A 21,732-nucleotide genomic window follows, 5' to 3' on the forward strand; every position below is an offset into this window, starting at 1 on the left:
AAAATGAGAATTAAGTTTGCATTTTAAAAAAACTTGATAAGATGTTCCAAATAATTTCTAAATGGTGAAAATACAAAACGAGACCCTAATAGCTCAAAAATCCTGTTTGGTTGCCCACTCTACGAGAAGAGGTGGGCTTTTTTTTTTTTTTAACAGATGGGAGCCTTTTATTATTATACTGTGTTTAGCACATCGAAGATAACATGTAACTGATTTTGTCAAGACTGGCCACTCCAGGCCTACATGGAGGCGGGGAGAGAAGAAAGAGGTAGAAGCAGATAGAGATGCCCATAGAACTCTGTCTTGCCTGGGATGGGAGGAAGCACTGGAACAGGCAGAAGCCCAGGAATATGAGCCTTGATGAGCCAAAGAAGACTGAGAGAAAGCAAACTGCCGACGGCAAAAGAGGACCGCCGACCAGGAGCCAGGCTCCATCACCACAGAGGCGTCATCTGAAACCATCCTGTTATGATGCCACTCCCTCCCGCACCCACACGGAGCGGAAGCAGGGACCTTACACAGCTCGGGACTCCCCAGACAGGGCCGAAGCACCTCTACGGGACCAGCCGCTCGGCATAATATCCATCAGGCAGAGAGGAGGGAAGGAAACATCTCTACAGGTTCTTAAATGCTCCCCACTCCTCCTCGCCCCACCTCATACACGGTGCTCTTAAATATTAACATTTAGGAAGAAACAGACAAAGGTCTACAAGCAAGCAAAATAGGTAAGTGCATCCGGAGAGGCAAGTGTGAGGCCCGGGACTGGTTCTCAAGCTGAGATGGGACGGAATGTGTCAGGGAGACTGTTAATGAACGCTAGGTAGCATGGCAGGGGGTGGGGTGGAGCACGGACCCGAAATCCAGACAAGAGCCTTTGGTGTGAGGAGAAGATTTCCTAGTCATTAAAGTCAGCGGCAGGGACTACTCCTTTGTGACAGCTGGAAATATATCCCCCTCCCCCCTCCCAACAAATCCTCGGCTACTCGCCTTTATGCCCTTTACGATGTGTTTCTATAGCTGACAGCGGTGATCTCTTTTCCTGGAACTCTAAGAGCAGGGCACAGAGGAACCAAAACTTACCTAATTATCGGCAGGGCCTATTGTCCTAATACGGTTACCATTCTAGGGAAAAGAAAAGCCTGATTCCTTCCCAGGAAGTGTGTGAGGGCAAAGGCTCACACTGAGAAAAGAAATAAGAAAAGCTCACTAGTCACATGGATGACGGGAAGCCAGACGCCCGAGTTAAAATCTCTTGACGGAACCTTAAAAGCTACATGAGATCGGGAAAGGATGCTCAAGACTTGGGAGGACCGTTTCATCCTTAAAAAAGCCAGCTCTCTAAATAAATAGAAAAAGGGCTGAAAGTGCAGATAACAGTATGTCAGCAAAGGGTCGCCGGGGGCTGAATTAGAGATGACTTTCTTTGTTTTTCCTCTTTGAGTATCCGTCCTGTCTAAATTTTTGTAATGACTACTTGGGCTGAGTTGAGGAGCCAACCAGGTGGACGAAAGGGAGTAGGTCCATCTCAGGCAGAGGGGAGACCATGTAAAAGCACAGAGGCATGAAGCCACACGGGGCAGCACGGATCATGTGCTCTAGTTTGGCTGGAAGGCAGGTGTGAGCAGAGGCGGGGGAGCAGGCGATGGGCCTGCAAAGAAGGCAGTGCCCTGAACACAAGGGCTCCAACGCGCCAGGCGGGGGGATCTGGGAGCCAGGGAAAGTGAGGGCGCTGTATCAACAGACTGCCGTCCACAAGAAAAAAGTTACACGTAATCACTAATCCCTCCCCCGTGAATAACTTCATTACCCTGCGGGGACAGCAGATTTAAAAGTACTGTTCTGAAACCTCTAAATGGTTCCTTTTTTTCCCACAAGGAGGGCCTGAGACCTAATCTGATTAACTGAATGGACACAGATGTAATTGGCAGTTTCAAAAAACAATTTACACTTTTTTTTTTCCAAGCTTTTTCAATGGATGAACATCCGGAACTCACTTGACTATAAACTGTGTACACAGTTCAGAGAGAAAAGTGAAATTGCTGTGCCCACTCCAAAGCTCACACCCCTTCCTCCAGAAGCAGAGGTCTGCCCACCTCTGCGGCCACATGTGTTATTTACGGGACAAAGCTACTATCCAGCGCTTGACTTGAGAATCTTCTCTTGGCCTTTCCACGGCACATCCAATAAATTCAAAGGATGCCAAGCAAACTGTTCACCCAGACATACTTGGTTAGAAATATAAAAATATTTATCACTAGTCCTTTAAGAGGACCCCAGTTTTTCATTTTTGTCTTGGTAAGGTGACATTTTATTTCATCCTGTTTCCAGTTTAGAAGGAAATGGCACTGGAGAGACAAGGCAACTTTTCCAAGTTACTGCACTGTCTTCTCTGAAAGGGAGAAAGGAATGTCAAGGAAGGGGGCGGGGAGCTTAAAAAGAGTGGAACACCAGCAAGCAGGGCCTCCTCTCCTTTTCACCTTAAGTCTTTTCTCTCCCTCATTCACAGCTTTAGGTTCTTTGTTTGTTTAACAAACCATTACAATCATACCCAGTTCAATGGGGAGGAATGTGAACCTCTCTAAGTAGCTGTCCTCGCAATCCACATGTGTGGTCCATCCGCAGCCCATCCGCAGGGGCTTCAATGTGCCGTCCTGTGCTCCTGTCGCCCTGGAGGCCAGGCACCTTGCTTACAATAAGCCCCAATTTCCCGCTGCCGCATGCTTCCTGCTCCTTCCCAGTAGCCTATAGCGATGCCTCACGTTGTTCTTCCTTCCCGGCTTGGCTGGCGACTGCCCTGTCCATTTTGCCTAAGCTTGTCCCGCTAAGCTCCAGAGACACACAGGGCCTGGGGTGTTCGCCACCCCCTACCTGTCTTCAGCCCACAGACTCACCACCCAATACTTGGCGGTCACATTCCAGGATCTTACTGGTTGTCACGCACCGTCTTCCAGTGTCAATCATACAGTGACCGGAAGATACAAGGGCAAGACACTCCCACCCCCCCACACACACCCCTAATGAGAACTGCCAGTGCCTTCCTCAGTTCCTGGTAGACATGCTGGCCACGCTGGGATGAATTTCAATTTCTGGCCAAGAAATCATGATATTATTTAGTAAGAATATTCTATTTCAAATGGAGCCAAAAGAACCTTCAGTAAAACAATATTACATTTCAGTTGAACTCATAAAGTCCTCTCATGCTACTTTGTCTACTAATGCCCATCTGACAGCCCTGTGAGATGGGCTAGAAAGGCATCTTTAACCCCATCTAACAGATGAGGAAACTGAGGCCCAGACACCTCAGTCCTTTGCCCACAGGCACTCACTAATACAAAGATACTGCAGGCAATACACTGTACTACGCAAAGCCTAATGCATAGCGTTAACTTCTAAGAGTGTTAACTCCCATTAATGTCATGACTGATGACGACGATGGTGACCAGAGGCCAAACCCGGATGTTCTGAGCTAAACCAAGCACTCTCCACTCCCACCTTGCCATCCTCCCCGGCTAAGCTGTCTACACAGCAGCGGACTTCAGCAGTAGCTTTTACCGCAGTATTTTCAAAGCCTTGGAAGCTGTAGCTGGACTCCCTAGTGCAACTGGTACGTGACCAGCATCTTCCTTAGGCTTATCAGTCAACATCTTCCACAAATGGGAGGCAACCTTTACACATCTTCTTATGTACACAAGTGAGGAGTGAAGATAGGGCAGCTTTAAAGCTTTTGAACTGATGGCGTTGTCAGCAGAAAATTCCAGAGATCTGCAGATATTACAGGGGCTGTGTGTGGGGAAGGCAGAGGATATGAGAAGTTGTTAACTGCAGGATCTGATTCCCCGAAACACAGAGGATACTAATTTGCTTTTTAAAAAGAGAAGGTCAAAAGAATTCTGTTCTAAGGTATTTCACAGTTTGAGGGGGAAATGTAGCTCTTCTCTACCAGAGGCTTTTTGAAGTGCCTTGAACCTCCTGCATGTCCTTGACCTCTTTTACTATGTGTTTACAAGCAATTACTAATAAACATGCTCAGATAGAAGTAATTTTTAAAAGCGATCATTGCTTGCGTACCTACTCGGCGACAGGAAACATCAGCTCGAAGGCAGTCAGGGAGACCTCTCAGAAGTTTGAGGCTTCAAACCTGTAAGAAGAGATCTTGCACACCTTAAGTGAACGAAGCTAGAAAAACACTCCCCCTGCCCCCCACCCCCGCTTACGTGGCAACTTGAGCTTGCTTACTTCAAGAGCACAAACACATACACAACTGCTAATGTGTGGAGGAGATTTTCTCCTGCTTTTTAGGCATTTTAATAGACGATAGATCAAGTTCAGATGTTAAAATCCTACAGTATAATACGTCAGTAGACCCACCACCCTTAATTTTTAAATGTCTCAGATACACCATATGGCAAAAGTCTGTAACATTTAGATCATCTGATATATTTAAAAGGTGTGCTGAAGTTCATAATGTTGTAACTTAAAAGGTTTTCAACGTCTCATGTAATCTTGCCCAGGAAGATCTTTAAGTATTTATATTATATCCTTTGTCCTACTTGCAACTGGATTAGAAAAACCCTGATGTTTTCCCCTGCTTTCTGCAAGTAGAAAAAAAAACAACAACCATGAAATTGCTTACATAAAATATTCAAAATAGAACTCAGAGGAAATGGCATTTTTAAAAAATCTACAGTATTAGAATACCATAAAACGGGTATGCAAGTCTATGTAATAACAGAACCTAAAACAAATTATGAATTGAAAAAAATCAGCAATAAACAGTAGACATTCATTTTCAACAAAAGCCTCACATAAAAAGCTTCATATCTTCATATAGATTTATCAACCGTGCAGGGTGAAAAGGTGAAGTCTCCAATTTGCATATACAGTTCCACGGTTACCAAACCTGGCTATACGTTAGAATTACCAGGGCAATCTTTTAAAAATACAGATTCCTAGGCCACAGTACAAACTAACACTGACTGACAGCGTCGCTGGGGCCCTGGGAACTTACGTTTTCACCAAGTCTCCAGAAAGGTCTACAGCCAGCTTCCCACCACTGATCCCTGGTGAGCATTTGGAAACGGGTATCTCTGTTCACCAATCAATTATAAAAGTTGGCTTCTTCCAACTAAGACTATTCTAACCAGTCAATCCTCTTAGGGGGGAAGCTTTTCGGGATTCTCTTTACTGGTACAAAGGTAAATCTATTATGTAACAGCCAATTATATCTCACCTAAGCGATTTATTCACTTGGTTGCCTGTTTTCTTCTCTTAATTTGCTCAAAAAGGCTATGTCCATTTATTTTGAATAATATAAGTTATTAAACAGGAAAATTAAGTTAAAAACAGGAAAATTAAGGCCATTTTCAGACAACTAAAGTTTTAAAATAATCCACCACAATTTAGGGGAAATACTGGAGGTGAGTAGGTTCTCTGAATCACCCAGAGTATTTGTTTTAAACGTACTCCTTGCTTTGCAGATGCATAAACACTTCACAAATTATCCTCATGGTCAAGCTCTCTTCTCAAAATACTCAACCTTTATCGTGGTGGTTTAATTGGGTGGTCTCCAAAGGCCTATATTAATTTTTTTTAAGAGCTGTAAAAAACATTAAAGCAAGAGAGTACAATTCTTCTGGATGATTCCTCCTTTGCTCCTACCCATCTCATCAATGGACAATACCAATTTATGAATTTATGAAGAGAGGCAGAGGCTCTCTTCTGCTTCACTAGAAAGGGCGCACATGACATGAAGTACGCAAACCAGGCAGTGGAGTAGCTTAGCTTCATTGTCAAAATATTCAAATTATCACTAAAAGAAAGAGATTCCTTTCTGAATTCAACAATACTCCTTGGCCTCCGAGGGCTCACACAGGAGCTTATTCTTAAGCCGTTCAATGTAAGCAGCACTAGTGAAAGCGGAGAACTCTGGCAGGGAGGAGATCAAGTCCCTCGGCCTTTCCCACCTGCCATCTCAGGCCCAGTTTAATGCTTAAATAGTTAACAATGCAACAGAGAACCTGAAAGCATGCGTGGCCCCAGGGGAAAAATCATGCGCAGTGTACAACAGTTTAATAAAGCAGCGCAGAGGCAGTTAGGAAGAATAACACGTCTGCATTTGACGGGATGCTACTTGCAGACAATGGTTTTTCAGGTCAGAATTTGGATTTCAGAAATCACAGAGAAAAGGTTTCAATATGTCAATTCTATTATTTTTTTTGTAAAGAATACGTTTTTTTTTTAAATGACCCAATAACATTAAACATTTCTAGATATACTTGTTTCTGAGCTTCAGAGTAGGAAGAAAAATCACATTTTTCTAGGAACGAGGATTGGTGCACGGTAAACAGATCAGTTAGAGGGAATTGTCTTAAATAAAGGGGAGATATTTAGGGGGAAGTGATTTGTTTATTCAGTGATGACAAAAACTAAAGTTTCCTGAATCTAGAGCGTTACGATTTCTAGAATGCATTTCTGCTGTCACAATCTGTTTTTCTAAGCATTAGCTTCTGAGCCGCTTTGAGAAACGCGTCTTTTTCTCTGTTAATGAACTGGTTTAGCTGCCTGCTGAGCGCTCACTGAAACCCGAATTGAACAAAGGGATTTCCCTCCAGTTTCAGCTCATTCACTTGGAGCTACTCCTGATTTTGCTTAAGTAAATTCTTCAAACTGACTTTTTTATTTCAAATGATTTGAGTGGGAAAGAACTGGGCGAGCCTGGACACAGGGAGGCCTGCCTCGGCTTCCAGCGAAAGACTCCTCTGGGTTGAGGATGTGCAGGGCCTGTTTTCGAAAAGCCTCCCAGATAAGTTTTTTATTTTCTAAGGACTGTAATTCCAGACGGAAAGGAGCCCACCCGATTTGGCAGATCACAGGCAGCTAAGTCTTACTTCGGGGAGCTGGATCACCGCGACTGAGATTATACCTCTGAAGTGGAGACCGTAAACAGGACATTCATTATTCATTTCACAGCAATGGAGTCGTTTTGAAGACGACAGGAGCATGTTGTGAAAGGGTTGCTCAGAGTTTGAACAGATCTGTGAGCCTGGCACCTGGCCCTCTACCTTCTCTCACACAATCCCTGGGGGACTTCAGTCACCACCCAGGGTTTCAACTACTCCTTGGGGTCACAGACCTCCCAAATCTCTATCTTCAATCCTGAACTTCTTTCATATTTCAGGCGAATCTATCTACCTTCCTCCTGCACCTCTCAGCTTAGATATCGTCAGTGCCCCTGAAGGTCACCTACCCTAGAGCAGGGGCTCCGCACGGCTAACCCGCCAGGCCTGCTCCTCCGCCACCAGCGATTTTAGCCACTGGCACCACTATGGGATAAGAGTTAACGTCTGTTGGATGCTCACCAGGTCATGGCCGTTGTTTTAATCACTTTACTTAATGCTCCAAACAACCAACCGTATGCGGAGGAAGCATTAACCTCATCTTACTTATGGGGAAACTGAGGCTTAGGAGTGACGCCAGTTTGCCCACGGTCACACAGTCAGCAAGCAGCTGGGCCGGGCTCTGCATCCAGAGTGTGGGATTTGAGAGTCCACATTATTAATAGTCAGTCTCTTCACCGTGTTGCTTCCCAGCTGCTCCAAAGTTAGAAACTCTGGAGGCATACGAGATTTTACTCACTGACTAAGCTATACAGATTCTTCGAGCTTATTGTCTCTCAAATCTGTTTCCTTCTCTTCATTTCCATAGTTACCAGTGTTTGGGTGATGTTTTGCCTTCATTACAGCCTCCAAATCAGTGCAGCAGGACAACTCTGGAATGTTACTTCGTTTGTCCTCCCAACATCCTTTCTAGCTCATTTAAAACAGGTGCAGCTTTGTAATTCCTTGTATTTTAGCCCAGATGACGGCAGAAGCAGTCTGTCTTTCTTAACATCTAAACCCAGTGAGGAGACTCTGCCCAATTTCAGGGTCGAGAGAAGGAGAGAGCGGTAAGAGGGAGAGAAAAAGACACTGTCCCCTCCACCCCCAGCTCCCGGGGCTGGAAAGGAAAAGGGGCCCTGGCACAGCTCTGTCCCCAAGGCAGGGCAGAACCCTCTAGAGGACAGCTGTGGGTGTGCTCAGGGAGGCCAGGCCTGGGGCAAGAGTGGCAGGGCTTCAAGAGACCACTACCCCACTGTCATATACCAAAGACCAGCCCTCACCTACCGGGTGCCAGGGAAGTCTCCAGATTCTAGGACACACACTCCACGGGGGAAAGGGAGACACCTAAAAATGACTGCAATGAAATTTCTCTCTAGGTTGACGGCATGGGGAATACAAAAGTGAGTACTTCCTGCATACTTGACACCGTGGAATGAGATTCAGACCTGTGAGGGGCGCCTGAGTAAGGTGCAAAGAATCACAGACTTGTGTGCATCTGTGCTATAGACTAGCTTCAACTGCCACAATGGGAGCCAGATTATTTTTCAAAAAATGCCACCACCCCTCCTCTTGTAGAGAGGAGTGTGGACTCTGCAAAGGTGCTGGGGACCTGGCAGCTGTCCTGTGCTTTAGTCCCGGGGGCAGGTAGAGAAGGAAGGAAGGAAGGAAACAAGTACAGATGTCGAGAGTTTACTCACAAGATTAACGCCTCTGATTCCTATGCAAATACCTAGAAAGGGAGAGACAGAGAAAGTTAAGGCCTTTATCTTAAACTCTGAATTGCTTAAAAACCAAAGGAAAAAACAGAAGTCTACTAGGAAGAGAAAAGAGAGGCCAGTGCTGCTAGAATCTTGAGGCCCAGGACACCGCCGCTTCTGAGCCTGGACGTGCCTCCCAGACCAGCTGCCCGGACAGAGTTTCCATCAGTTTGGAAACCAACTGTTTCCAACAGTTCTGGAAACTGTTGGTTTCCAGAAGATGGAAATAAGAGTGTGCTGGAAACTGGGGTGGTGTCAGGGAGGAGAAACGATATAAATGTGACAAATTTGTTGATTCAGAGATGTTGCAGTAACGGTAGGTCCTTGTGACACCAAATGTCTACAGGGATTTGGACTCTGGGGTCAGTCATGTCCTCAAAACAAATTCCATTTAAATTCTGTGGCTGAATATCTGAGACTTCGGATGAGGCTTATGAAGGCCCTGATGAAAACCAGAGAGGATTCTAGATAAGCCAAGATGTATCAGCCAGTATGCCGAGATTAGAACTTTTGGAACAGGGAGTTCTGGTTGGAAGCATTTCAGACATACAAGAATCAGCAAATAGGGGACCCCATTTTCCTGCTGCACTAGCACCCACTAAGTCTGCCCGGCATGTGGGGCGCATCCACAGGGAAGACAGACCCGGGAGAAGAGGAGATATCTGGGGAGCAAGTGCCCCATCACAGAGGCAGGGCGGGCCAAGACAGTGCCCCCCTCTCTGCTTCGGTTATTAGGAAAATGAGCATTTGGTATTAAACGGTGCCCAAGAAGAAAACCCCCAGACAGGGAACTTGGAAGTTAGGGTGCGTTGAGCAAGCAGACAGAGGCTCGGAAAACCAGAGTGCAGGGCCGCTCTCCTCTCCTAAGGGTCTGGCCTCTGCTGACACTTGCTTCCCTTCTCACACCAGATGGGGGAGCCCAGATGGAAGAGAGGAGGGGGCAGTCAATGAGCACTCACAGGGCTCAGCCCCAACCCTCACCATCCGACAGGGGCAACCACATGCCGGAGGCTACCTTCCGACCTGTGGTGCCCCAAAACTTAGTGGCGGTGGAGGGTGTGCTGGACGATGAGGACCGGCCCACCCTACTGGCCAAGAACTCAATTTTCACGTGGCTTCCTTCAAACTACTACTAGCCTGGCAAGTAAAGAGCTTATCGGTAAAGGGACATTTCTACGCACTGGACACCGAGATCCCTACTGGTTCCTCAGCCTCTCTGTTCTCAGACTGGCTCCCCTTCATCCCTTCATTCTAACAATGCCGCTGTCAGAGTGATTCTTCTAACATGCAAATACGCTCCCGTCACTTGGCTGTTTGGAATTCTTCAATGGTCCCATTAATTTCCGTCAGTGGCAACCAAGAGTCCTGACTGATCCACTGCAAGTTTTTAATCAGAAGAGCGATATGCTAAGGGCTCGCGTTATAGAAAGAGACCTCAGACAGCAGGCAGACAGATAATGCTCCTGCGTTTATCCATTCTATACATTAAAATCAGTAATTCCATAGGAAAAAACACAGAAAACAATTTTTTAAAGCTGTGCACAAAAAAGACTAACAGCAATAACTGAACACTGACGTTTCTCTGTAAAGCTGAGCGTTGACAGGGAGCTCTAAATCTCCCGAATCGGAACTAGCAAACGGGAACCATTTTAGGGAAACAACAAAAAATGATGATCACCCTACTGTGGTTCTAATTTGCACGTTGACTGTGTGTGTGTGTGCGCGTCTGTTTTATGAATCACTTTTAATTCCTGTGCTCAAACAAAAAGGGAAGAATTACCTTGGTAAATGCCACATAATGGATCAATTAAGTTACTCCCCAAATAAAGTACACTTTGTCATAGTATAAACACGCATAACTCCTAACACTATTTTAAACACATTGATAGAGATATGTGCTTTATTTATTAATTGTACCCACAATAGTTAACACCCTCCTATATGATGACCCCCCCAATGCCCTTCATCCCCAACGGCCTTCACTTTAACTTTTTGTTTGTTCAGGGAGTCAAGGAAGTAAAAAAAAACAAAAAAACAAAAAAAAATTAATGCTATTTCTTGGATAGTAACTTTCCTTACCTCAAAGTGGTATGATAATGTGTTTTACTCTCCCTTATTCTTTTACTAGAAGCATACTCTACTTAATACTAGGTTGTGTTCCTACCGTTAGTTAAAAAACGTTAACCAAATGATACTATTCTGCTGGAGGAAGTCCAAGAAAGATGGGCTGGTGGAGTGCAAAGAGCAGCGGCTTTGGAGTCACATGGCTCTAGGTCGGAACACTGCTCTGCTACTTGCCAGGTAGGTAACCTTAAGCAAGTTCCCTAACTTCTCTTCATGCTTACATCTCTCTACCTGGCAGAGCTGTTGTAAGATTATGCATTACGTATGTCCATACGGGGGCACCATGACTGGGGCAGAGTCTGAAGTTTATGTACAAAGTAGATGTGGCCTGTTTAGTAAGTATCAAGAATGATTTTATACACTGGGTAAGTTCACAACTAGGAAATATTCATAACCTGTTTCAGAATACAATACATATAACAGAAAGTATGAATTATTGGTTCACTTCAATAATCTTTCTTTAATTTGGATCATGACACAATTCCATTCTCTAACACATACTTGTAAAAGAAGTTTCTAATTATTTCCTGCCTGCTTCAAAACTTTGTATGTCATGTATTTGAAAGATTTTTTCAATTCTTAAGCAGTATAATATTATTAGCTGTGCTTTTAATGGCAACGTCACATTTAACTAGAGGAAACAATTACAAATAGGCCTGGCATGAATTGGTCTTACAGGTATCATGAAGTCACCCAAATGATATACAGAAGTGATTCTGGCACATTTGGATGTTGCTAGAATCTTTCTTTTGAATGTATGAGTGGGGAAGTGGATTAATTTCAATTAGAACCATTTGGAGAACAGGAATTTAAACACACACATCTAATATTTCACTTTGGCCCTTCACCTGGAGCAGCTGTGGACAGCCTTTCTAGAAGTCAGTCCAAGAGCAAAATAAATTTGGAAGTGGTTCATCTAGTTTAGGAGAAAAAAAAAAAAACCAAAAAAACTCAAGTGTACAATGGGATATAAGAAAACTTACAAAGAAGACTGGAATAAAAAAATACGGCATATTGCAGTCAAGGACATTTTGCAAAAAACTATGTGGAGAGAGGCCAAAAGTTATGGTTAAGCAACACTGTTAGCACTAAAGCTGCAAAGTAGGGGGAGGGTTCCTTTGGGGTGAAGAAGGCAATGGGCTTAAACAGAGAACGAATACACGTCACAGGAGAAAAACAACCCAAATGCTGGATATGAAATTTAATGACTAGGTGTCACTATTTTGAAACAGGCGTTTAAAACAAATCATCATCTCTATATGTATGATGGAGAAAAATAAAAATCAAAACTTCTGATAAATATTGGGGATCCTGTCGACCACGAGTTCCCTCAAATTTAGGGGCAAATTTAGGTTACCTCCACTGGATTTAGTGGCATACTTATTTCATAATTTTAGGAAATTTGGACAGAATATATGCAAATTGAGAATCACCTCACATTATGACTTTAGGAGCATGATTTAGAGACTGAATTGTCATGGATGCAACATACTAAATACGATTCTAAATGGAGTCTAACACCCCCAATTTTCCCCTAGCATTAATTTGTTTTTCTTTGAAAACGTCTTTTTAAGTGTCAGGGAGGGAGATCACAAGTTTCTAGGAAACAAGTCATGATAAATAAAAGGCATCTGTATAGTGCCCCTTATTTCTAAAGTTATAGGAGTATCAATGACAGTTCTTAGCATGTTCTCTTGATTTTTCTAAAGAGGAAAAAATAGGCTTTCATATTCCCCAGCCGTAATTTTTCCCTCAAGGTCTGCAGTTCCTCAAATGAAAATTCTCGGAGAGCAAGTGTTTTCTGGAACATAACCCCCTCTACCGTGGAGAGCGGGAAGCTTTGGCGTGTGCTCTAACGTAGGAGAATGAGAACACAGACTCACAGCTGGCCACAGAGAGCAGCCTGGGCAGAAGTCAGAGGGTGTAGCGGAGACACACTTACCTTTCTAAGTTTGAGGTACAGAGGAGTTTCAGATGTGACATGAAACATCAGATGTGAGAGCAATCCTAGAAGAGGAAAAAAATGTCAAAAGGTTAAAGAAAAAAAAAAAAAGGCATTGAGAAAAACCACACCGATACTGCGTTAGGAGACATTTATATACAGAATGTGAGTTCAGGAATGCCAGGATCAAAAACTTCTTTCCGTCAATATGCCATCGTGTTATATTCCAACCTTCCAGAGACACACCTCTAAGTTCTTACAGGATTTTTAGTTTGAGAGAGACAATGTGGTGACGTGGTGACGAGCTGGGGCCATGGTGCCAGAATGCCTACATTCAGATCCAGGTGTCACCTGGAGCCACTCAGAAACCTCACACCACTTGCTGAACAGCTCTCTGCCTCAGCTTCTCGCCTGTAAAATGGAGATGATAACCATACCTATAGCCTAAAAGCCTTTTGAGGATTAAATGAGTTAACGTGAGTGAAGTGCTGAACACGGCACCTGGGAAGCAAGGTGTACTCCTGTATTTGCAATTCTTTTCCAGAGACCCCAATTCACGTGAAAATTTCTCAGAGCCTCAGGAAGAAATCAGATGATAATCAGAACCTTTTGTAAAAGGGTCAACTAAGAACGTTATCCTTTAGGAAAAGGAAGCAGGCACCCAAGCAGGGCTGAGGGTGCACTGGGGAAGAGAGGGAAAAAGATGACAAAGAGCAAGGAAAGACCATTAAAAGGCCCAAACCAAACAAACAGGCAAACAAAAACCAAACCAAACAAACAAACAAAAAAACCCAAAACCAAAAGGAACCTTTGCTTAACTGCAATTTATTTTTTCAAAGACAAGCTTATTACTCAGAGGAGAGGCCTGAAGGGCAGAACTTGTTGACGGTAAGCATACCCGTCTTTCTTGTAATTCAACCTAACCCATAAGGAGGATGTTTCCCTTTCAATGACTAGATCAGCCTGTATTAGGGCCGCTTCATTTGGATGGATGGGAAGCTGTCTAAGAGGGAAGTATCTTTCTGCTAGGAAGTTTGTCTATGGAGATAAACACACACATAAATACAAAGATCTAATATATGTTGATCCCCAAACGTATTTTGAGGGTCTGACTCTTAAATTACTTGAAATTCTTCTTGTATACGACAACAGTCTTCAGGCCCGAGAAAAGGACTCTTTTATGGAGGATCATGTAGTTGACGTTATCTGGTTCTATAAACACAGCAAGAACACAACTTTTAACTACAGTCACTCCCTGGGGCCTGTATGTAGTTCTATCAATGTAGACAAGATATGCCTCACCGCTTTTAAGCTGAAACATCAAACGGAAAAGTGTCGTTTGATTTCCTACTTCTCCTTCCACCCTCTACCCCTCCCGACTTTGGTATGATGTCACACAAAATTACTTCCAGAAACTGGGAGGATTGAGCAGCCGAGTTATAAAACCTAAGTAAGAGGCTTACAGCTTTCTTATCTACAAGTTAATACTTACAGGGGCGAGAGTCTATCAATGATCAAGGCCATGGTAATTTTCCTGTTTTGTAAGAAATCTAAAATATCAGCAGAGTCACAACCTGCCGAAGCGACCCCATTTGTATGACCCATACAAGCACCTATCCCTCTACAAGACTGGCTACCACGACTCGTAAATTTGGAAACCTGTATTTTAAACTTCATCCCTACTTTTAATCAAGACAGAAAACCAAACAGATTGCTTTTAACGTAATCTTTGTGGTAAAAACAAAAATAACATGGAGAATAAAACATTAGCCAGTTTCTGTACCTGGGTGCTTACTTACCTCTCCCCTGCCCTCACCTTTTCTAAAGTTTTCCATTATGATTTTAAGATGTTATTTTTCCCAAAGAATGTTGACAACTATTTCCCACTTAAAGCTCTGGTTTAAAAAGAAATCGGGTTTAACGTGAGAATAACTCAGAAATTGGGCTTGTCCCAGGGTCCTGTGAAATCACAGGAGTTAGTACTCTAGAATCAACATTTCCCCTACACACTTTTCACTTAGAAGTAAAGGTGCTTGCTTCCTTTGACAAGAGGTTCATAACATACAGTGGTGGTGAAGCTGGTTAAAGAAACTGTCAAAGGTTTTGTTTTGCATTATTTCACATTACATCATAGAATTAAAACTTGAAAATGGAAGTCTATCCATCTCAATCACTAAAGCTGGTCAGGTGAAAGTCTACAAAACTCTAAATTAAAAGTTTTTTCATCTTCTTACTGAAAATACCTAAACACTGTGCTGAGACTTATTTTTTTAAACGAATATTAAAGAAGAGAGCTTGGATTTGAAAAGGACAATGCCATACACTTTCTATGCCTCCTGTTCAGAGGCTGACGACTGCCCATTGCCACATTGAAAAACTGTTTAATAATCCTCCATAAAGGAGAGATTTTAAAAAGCTATGGCACCAATCAGGTAACAATAGATCAATCAGGTTTCCCTAAATGTAGTATTTGCAGTTGAAGCCTGGATAAGTAATTACATTCAAAGTAATGTACAGGGAGCTATCAATCCCCATTCATTCAGCACACATTCACTGAGCCAAGAGCTTTGCTGGGTTTGGAGATATAAAAATGAATACGACACAGCTGCTTTACTTCCAGCTAAAAGAATATACCTAAACAAAGAGCTACAGGGCAATGTGTTAAGTGTTATAATAGAGGTGTGCACAAAGGGCTGAGGGCCAAAGGAAAAAGCAATAAATTCTTTCTGGGAAATCAAGCAAGTGAGGGGAGAGATAAAAGAAGGTATGGTGATGTTTCCTTGTGATAAACTCGACTTTTTCTTTACTGTGTTGTCAAAAGTAAGACAGTAATTTTAGGATTTGTGAACCGTTCTCATCGCAAGTGCTAAATTGGTCTACAAGCCAGTTTCATTTATGTTTGACACTGACTTCCAGTTATAATATCCCAAGAATAAACATTTCAAAACTAAACGTGATTTGTAGTATTTCCACCCAACACACACAATCCAGAACAGCACAAACACCTACGTGAATGAAACAGATACAAAGTTCAGAGATGTTTTGAAACATAAATGAATGAAAGACACATTCTAGAGACGTAGTGATATCATATTAACAATGCCTAAAATAAGTATCAATTTTTTTCTCTTCTTCTTAAAGCAAAAATAAAAGAATCACCTGATTATATCATGGTTAATATTTGTCTTTCTCTACTTCTGTGTTTAAAAAAAATAAGGAGGGTATTGAATCAACTTCTACTTAACATCATTTATTATGCATATCATATTCCTACTTATAACACAGTTGTGACAGAACCTCCATTGTCCATTACACACTAGCCCCAAACTTGAGTAATTCTAATGTAAGCATGAGAAACCACGTCTCCTTTGGGGTGAATTTCCAAATTCCTCTGTGTTAAACTGAGGTCTCATTTTCCCTGTGCCTGGTTTTCACAAGAAGGTCCATTCCACCCCATGTGCTCCTTTTCAGCTGTCAATAAACAGAGGCAGTGAATTCCCCCACGGCTTCACAAAGCTAGTTAGGCAGAGCCATTCATTCCTTCAGGAAAACAGGGCATTGATTTCAGTGAGTTCCCAGGGAGCAGCTGCAACAAAGAGATCAAAGGCCCACCTCTCTTTCCCTCCACTGCTTTCATTAGGCCAGGCCCAGACAAACAGCGACAGGTTTCCTCGAGACAAGGAGAGGGCCGGCAGACCACCTCATGGTTCAATTCAAATTCATCCGTTTCCTACATTCCAGTGACAGTCCAGAATGCTAACCATGACAGACCAGCACAATCACCCGGCATAATATACTGCTCGCTAGTTCATCCAAGGTCAGAGGGAGAAAACAAGCGCTGAGGGAAGTCCTCCGCTTCTAGGGCCTGCTGAGCCACGACGGCCCCCCGACATTCCATAAATAAACTAGGCCCGCTCACTCTCCCTTTCTTTCTCCAGCCTGCAATCCCACAAGCGATGGTCTCACTTAATCTGCAATTTCTTTCGTGTCACCATACCTACACCACTGGGACACTCTATTCTCAACCTAATGGTTCTGCTGATGATAGGAGGTCTGCTACACGCACTGCCCTTCTTGGTTCACACCCAGTAAACTACTACCGTATGATGAACTGAGAGCTGTAACTCCTGGGGCTTCCCTCAGGCCTCATCTCCAGAGAAGGCCACGCGACCTAAAGAGGGACTCCGTTTGCATAAATTCTGTTTGCAAAACACAAACACGAACAGAGATAGAACAGTTAGCTTTTTGATGCGAGCTAGGTAATCACCGAAACTGGTAATCCAAGCTCTTAAATGACAGTCTGTGGGTGAATGGGGGGGGGGGAGGGTGTGTGTGTGTGTGTGTGTGTGTGTGTGTGTGTGTGTGTGTGTGTGTGTGTGTGTGTGTGTGTGTGTGTGTGTGTGTGTGTGTGTGTGTGTGTGTGTGTGTGTGTGTGTGTGTGTGTGTGTGTGTGTGTGTAGAGGGTTAGCGAGGGGGGAGGGGAGAACCAGAGGGACTAGGGAAGAAAGTGGATTATCCTGATTCGTTACCTACACTGAACACACAGAATTTAAAGATTTCCAAAGTCTCCACTGAATTCCGAACTGCTACTTTGACACCACGCTCACGAGAGCCCGTAACAAAATGCGTTCCACTCCATTTCTGCTGCTAATCCTGAGTAAACATGGGAATAGATGGGTTAAGTTTCAAAATTCCTAAACCAAAAAGAAAATAAACAATACTGGAATGAAAGGTATGGAGAACTCACTCCATGACACACAACACGGCCTTCCCACGTGCCCATCTTAGGAGCTTCGGGACTGACCTGGGGGGTCCCATTCATTGATTATTCATTTGACTGCCAAAGATGCCATTTTGTATAGGGTACTGAACAGTCCTCAAGGTAAAGACTTTCACTTTTCTCAAACTGGGACAGAAATGAACTTAGAAAATACAGAACTCCCAACTGCACAGGAAAGGTAGTGGAATTCTTGGTAGGCTCAGTGTGACAGTTATATTAGGAACCTCAAAGCTGACTCTGGCACTGATTCACTTTGGCCTCTGTGTCTCCCTACTCTTCCAAAATGGAGACAGAAACATCCGTGAAGAATTCCTTTACGAAGGATTGTGAAATAATCGTTCCTCAAAAACGATGTACTTCATCGAAGAAAGCTGGTCTTAGGAGTATAACCTCCTTCTATAATAGATCACTCTAATTCAATAGAGCTGCTTTGGAAACTCGCTACGTTTCTATAAATCAAATCATTTTTTAAAAGCAGTCAGAGAATTTACTACTCGAAGAAAGGCTATGGCTAATGACGACATATACTCATCAGTTCACTTATATACTTTTCAAAAGCATTTACAAAGCACTTAGAAACATCAATTTGATCTTCACCATAACCATCTGAGATAGGTGGTTTTATGAATTTCTATTTTTGAATGAGGAAAAAAGCCTCAAGAGAGGTAATAAATTGATTTGCCAAAGTCACAGAACAAATAAGTATATGAGTCACAACTTTAAATATTGTTTCTAAATCCCATGCTGTTTCCTTTGCCCCTAGCTACCACCTCTGCGTGTAATTATTCACTGACGTTCTCCGTAACTGTATTAAATAAGTAATAAGAATCTATTTCTAAGCCAATGCATTGTACCGCTCATTCAAGGAGGCAGTGTTTAAGAGTATGGACTCTGGTGTCAGGTTCACATTCAAATTTTAGTGTCACCTTTTAGTAGTTTTGTAAATTAAGCAATTTAACAGTATTTCCAGAACCTCGGTTTCCTCATCTGTAAAAGAGGAATAATACCTTCTTTCATAGGGCTTGCAAAGGATAGAATCAGATAACCTGTGTAAAGCACCTAGAGCAGTGTTAGCATATAAGAGATGCTCAACAATGGTAGGTATTATCATTGATGTTGAAAATCAAACCAATATAAAACTTGTTAAAAGGGGGAAAATGCTTCCTTTTCAATAAAAAGACACAAAATTTAACTTTCAGCCTCTAGATTACATGGTTCCCTCTAGCACTAAAAATTTAGCACTCAAGTCTAGGATTTTATGGGGCCAAGTAATAAACCAAGATCAAACTGTCATAAAAGATAAGCTACTATACAAAATAGAAACACTAATTGGTCTTAAAAAAAAAAAAAACTGAGGCAAGTTCATGGTTGCTATAAAGCAGCAATGTTGTTTTTCTGTACAATCAGTTCTACTTCTTGCCGTTTAACCATTTTAAGTAGAAATGTATTGGTGTTAGGCAGAAATTCACAGACTATTGCCACATGAAGAGAAAAATACCTAATAGGAATACTTGTTTTATGTAGCTAGTGCGTTAAAGTTTTCAAAGAATACATGTCTTACTTCATTTGACCCTCATGCTACTCACTAGGAGAACATGGATTAACTTTCTAGCACAAGAAAAGACTGCCAGTGATAAAAGGCAAACCTTACTTTTTAACTCCTTGTCTCATTTTTCATGACCCCTTATTGATAGATGATGGTATGCAGATGCTACAGTGCAGAGCGTACAAAATACTATGGGAAGACAGAGACAGGCCAGTAAGTCTCGGAGAGCCAGAAAAGGCTTTGGAAAGTAGATGGCATTTATCCAACTTTTACCTAGTACACAAGCACGTCTAGAATATTCTTGGTTGTTCTTGAGCTTCATGGGATTTTCTCTGAATTCTGAATACGTCATTCAGTGATTTAGTTGTCCTTCACTGCTTTTGCTGATCTGCAAACATCAATGGTTCCCCCTTTAAAAATTTTTTTTATCCAGTGCTTTGATATTTAAAAAGGCAGGGAATTGAGGCCACTGTTGTTTGACTCAACACCACTTAAGGCTCCTTCTAATTCTATATTTCTGTGATTTTTAAAAATTACTGCTCATTCTTACATTGCATTACCTACTATATAACACATCAGTTTAAATGTGCTTGTTTATCTATAGCCTATTAACACTGAGAAATTTTTTTTTCCTTCACTACCATTTATCTCAGAAATTAATAGTTGGGAAGAACCCTTAAGAATGTCTAAGGAAGCATGTCTCACTAAAGAAACTCAGTCCATAGCTGTGGAAGTTTGATGGTTATTTCTTTCTCATGAAGGGCTAAGAATTGCCTTTTTATAACCACCTCTAATTGTCTTCTCCAACAATATGAAACAAACATATTTTTTAACAAAAGACATTCAGATATTTGAAGGCAATTTTAACAATCCCTTACCTTGAGCCATTAATTTGAGACTGTTCTTTCCTAATACAGATTATTAGTGCTATAAATTTCCCTCTAAGTACCGCTATAGTTGCATCCTAATTATTTGGAAATATGTTTCATTTCCATTCAGTTGAAAATACTTCCCAATTACCCTTTTCATTTATGTCACATGGGTTATTTGGTAAAATTCACCAGTGTGACCATTTGGGCCTGGGTTTCTTTTTTGGAAGGTTTTTGGTGGTGGTGGTGGTGGTGGTATTGTTTGTTTGTTTTTAATATATACTATTAATTTGATGTCTTTAATAGATATAGAGCTGTTCAGGTAATCTATTTCTCCCTGAGGGAGTTTTGGTAGTTTGTATCTTTCTAGGATTTGGTCCATTTCATCTAAGTTCTCAAATTTGTGGGCAGAGATTGTAGTATTCTCTCATTAGCCCTGTAAAATCCATGAGGTCAGTAGTCGTGGCTCCTCTTTCCTTCCTGATACTGGTAATTTATGTCTTCTCTCTTTTATCCTTGGTTAGCCTCGCTATATGTTTATCATTTTATTAATCTTGTTCAAAGAAACCAGCTTTCCGTTTTGTTGGTTTTTCTTTATCATTTTCTTATTTTCAATTTTGTTGACTTCTCTAATTTTCATTATTTACTTTCTTCTGCTTGCTTTAAGTTTAATTTGCTCTTCTCTAGTTTCATAAGGTGGAAATTTCAGTTATTGATTTTAGGTTTTTTTCTAATATAAACATTTAATGCTATAAATTTCCTTCCAAGCACTATTTCAGCTGCATCCCACACATTTTTATAGACTATATTTTCACTTTATTTTAAAGTATTTTTAAATATTTCATAAGACTTCTTTGATGCAGCAGGCATTATTTAGAACTGTGTTAATTTCCAAATATTTGAGAATTTTTACACTAACTTTTTGTTATTAACTTCATTTCCACTGTTGTCTGAGAATGTATTTCGTATGACTGGCATTCTTTGAAATGTAACATGTTCTGTATGGCCTAGAATGTGCCCCTGGGTTATTTAGAAGTGTGTTGTTCGGTTATAAGATACTTTTCCAGATACCTTTCTGTTCTGATTTAATCTTTGTATGATTTAAACCCTTTTAAATTGTCTTTTTTTTTTTACCCAGAATATGATCTATCTTGATAAAGTTCTAGGCATGCTTGAAAAGAATGTGTATTCTGCTTTTGTTGGGTAGAGTGTTCTATAACTGTCAATTAGGTCAAGCTGGTTGATAGTGGTGTTTTAGCCTTCTATATCTTTATTGGTTTGTTATCTACTTGATGTATCTGTTCAGAGAGGGTACTGAAATCTGACTACATTTGTGGATGTGTCTATTTCTCCTTGTATATACTGAAACCCTGCTATTAGGTGCATAAACATTTAAGAGGATTTTTTTTGATGAATTTACCACTTTATCATGAAAGAACCCTCTTTCTCCCTGGCAATATTCTTTGCTCTAATTTCTACTTTGTCTGATATTAATATAGCCACTCCAGGCTTTTTTTTAAAAAAACTTATTTATTTTCTTCTATTTTTTTTTGGCTGCATCGGGTCTTAGTTGTGGCATGCAGGATCTTTGTTGAGGCATAAGGGATCTTTCGCTGTGGCACGCGGGCTTCCAGGGCACGTGGGCTCTGTAGTTGTGACACGCAGGGTCCACAGCACATGGACTCTCTCACTGAGGCACGCGAGCTCAGTAGTTGTGGTGCATGGGCTTAGTTGCCCCTGGCATGTGGGATCTTAGTTCCCCGAACAGGGATTGAACCCACATCCCCTGCATTGCATGGCAGGTTCTTTACCACTGGACCACCAAGGAAGTCCCCA

General features: G+C 41.9%; 1 protein-coding gene across 9 annotated transcripts in view; it reads right to left on the reverse strand.

The window, feature by feature from the left end:
- The window catches only part of PLAGL1 (PLAG1 like zinc finger 1), a 66,162-nt gene that overhangs the window by 17,900 nt on the left and 26,530 nt on the right, over window positions 1-21,732 (reverse strand). For 6 of the 9 annotated variants that reach the window (XM_079939682.1, XM_079939686.1, XM_079939685.1 and 3 more), the window contains 3 exons: window positions 12,702-12,766; window positions 8,576-8,607; window positions 4,069-4,138 (listed from right to left, as the gene is read on the reverse strand). The gene's annotated coding sequence lies outside the window, so the exon portion shown is untranslated. Of the gene's footprint in view, window positions 1-4,068; window positions 6,876-8,575; window positions 8,608-12,701; window positions 12,767-21,732 lie in introns of those variants that run through there. The other 3 variants (XM_079939680.1, XM_079939683.1, XM_079939684.1) reach the window with 3 other exon arrangements.

This window comes from Stenella coeruleoalba, assembly GCF_951394435.1.
Source record: "Stenella coeruleoalba genome assembly, chromosome: 12".
Taxonomy (NCBI): domain Eukaryota; kingdom Metazoa; phylum Chordata; class Mammalia; order Artiodactyla; family Delphinidae; genus Stenella; species Stenella coeruleoalba.